At 39.6% G+C, this 2,125-nt stretch overlaps 1 pseudogene; it reads left to right on the top strand.

Moving 5' to 3' along the window:
* Positions 1-397: 397 nt before the first annotated feature.
* LOC100687759 lies at positions 398-1,359 on the top strand (annotated as a pseudogene).
* The last annotated feature ends 766 nt before the right edge of the window (positions 1,360-2,125 follow it).

Raw genomic sequence — 2,125 nt, 5'->3', positions numbered from 1 at the left:
ATGTACAAACTAAATCTATAAAAACCCTCACAAGAAAGCACAAGAGTAAGTCTTAATGACCCCATGTTTGGCAATGTTTTCTTAAATATGACACCAAAAGCAAAAGCTATAAAAGAAAAAAGAAATTGGACTTCATTAAATTAAAAATATTTATACTTCAGAGAATGCCATTAAGAAAGTAAAAAGGCAGGATCCCTGGGTGGCGCAGTGGTTTAGCGCCTGCCTTTGGCCCAGGGCGCGATCCTGGAGACCCGGGATCGAATCCCACGTCGGGCTCCCGGTGCATGGAGCCTGCCTGCTTCTCCCTCTGCCTGTGTCTCTGCCTCTCTCTCTCTCTCTGATGTGACTATCATAAATAAATAAAAAAATTAAAAAAAAAGAAAGTAAAAAGGGAAGGATGACGGAGCAACAGTAAAGAAACACGATCCCTTTGTTTCCAGAAAATCTGAGAGGAAAAAAAAAAAAAAAAAGGAAGGCTTATCAAGCCCTCAAAGCCTCTCAAACAAAGGAGGCACTTTTGGAAAAGAAGAAAAAGAGATCAAGTTTTAAATGACTGGACTGGTTCCTACATGATTCCTGGAGGGAACAACACGACAGCATGCACCTAAGACAACTAAAGTGAAGCCTTATGTCTTGGAAGTGCCAGATAAACATCCCTTGACCTTCGTTTTATGCATCCAAAAGATTAATGGGGTTAGAGTTTACTGGTGCAGGAGACCACTGCAAGGCTTCCCCTGAAGAAGATTTTCAGGGGTGTCTTTGTGAAAGTGACCTTCCAGACCATAAAAATGCTGCATATAGTGGAATCCTATTTGACCTTGTGATTTCCAAACTTGAAGTCTGTCTGAGAATTCATCTTGAAATGCAGACTAGCCAAGGTCAAGAATAAAAGCATCTCTATGACAGACAACAGTTATTGAGGAGCACATGAGGAAGTTTGGTGTCATTTGTTTAAAAAAACTTCATGAAACTTCCTTTCCAGGGAAAAAATTGTAGGTAATCTCAGTGTTTTTACACTTTTTCCGTTCCTCAGTGGCCTCTCATGCTAAGGAGAATAGAGTAGGTTTCAAGTCAGTGGGCTCACCTGGTTCTCCAGTTGAATGCATCAATCAGCTCATTCGGCAGCTGAACCAAACCCAAAATATCCTGAAAGCACAATGCATTGGAAGCATGTGGTTCTGCTTTTTGGAATTGTTATACAGTATCTTCAAAGAAGATTATTTTCTGCTATGTCTTCAGAAGCTGCTGGGAAGGGGTCAGGGAAAAGATGACATCCCTGGAAGGCACTTTCCATTACAGCCCAGTTCCAGGAGAAAGTTCCAGTGTGTTTTCCATATTGGCTGCTACTGCCATCTCTGAAATCAGCAAAGGATTCCTGTCATGGTAGAAGATCCTGCTTTGTCACATTTTCTATCCCGGGGTTTAATGTTGGTGAATGAATACCCAAGCATGAATACAAGACAACAGTGGACCAAGCCCAGAAGTATACTTGAATCTGGGAATTCCTAGGGCCTTATTTTGGAAAGAACTTAAAATACAATCAGAAAGGACACAGAGAGAAAAAAGACATCCCATAGGCTCAGAGATAATACTTGCAAATCACCTATTAATGATCTTGAACCCAGAATGTGTAAAGAACTGTCACCACTCAACAATAATGAGAAGATGAATTTGTATCTTCAAATTCACATGCCGCTTTAAAAATGAACAGAGGGTATGAACAGACATTTCTCCAAGGAAGATATATGAAGGTCAATATACACATGACAAAAGTGCATAATATTATTAGTCATTTGGGAAAATGCTAATCAAAACCACAGGGAGGTACTACTTCACACTTAATAGGATGATTCTAATTAAAAAGACACAATAATAAGGATGTGGGGAAATTGAAACTCTCCTACATCGCTGATGGGAATGTAAAATGGCTGCCCCATTTTGGCGAGAAGCAATTCCTCAAAATGTAAACATGAGAACTTCTCATCGATTCACTTATTTAATTATTGAATTTCTTCCTAATATTGCTTCATTACTCCCACTCATCTTAAGAGCCATGGTTTGCTCATAAAGGGATTTTGCTGCTTTGTCATGGTTTCTTGATCTTCCAGTAAGAGTCATAGAATGA

Source organism: Canis lupus, chromosome 25 (genome assembly GCF_011100685.1).
Source record: "Canis lupus familiaris isolate Mischka breed German Shepherd chromosome 25, alternate assembly UU_Cfam_GSD_1.0, whole genome shotgun sequence".
Lineage (NCBI taxonomy): Eukaryota > Metazoa > Chordata > Mammalia > Carnivora > Canidae > Canis > Canis lupus.
Note: the sequence above shows the minus strand (reverse complement) of the source record. Positions and strands in the feature narration are given on the sequence as shown.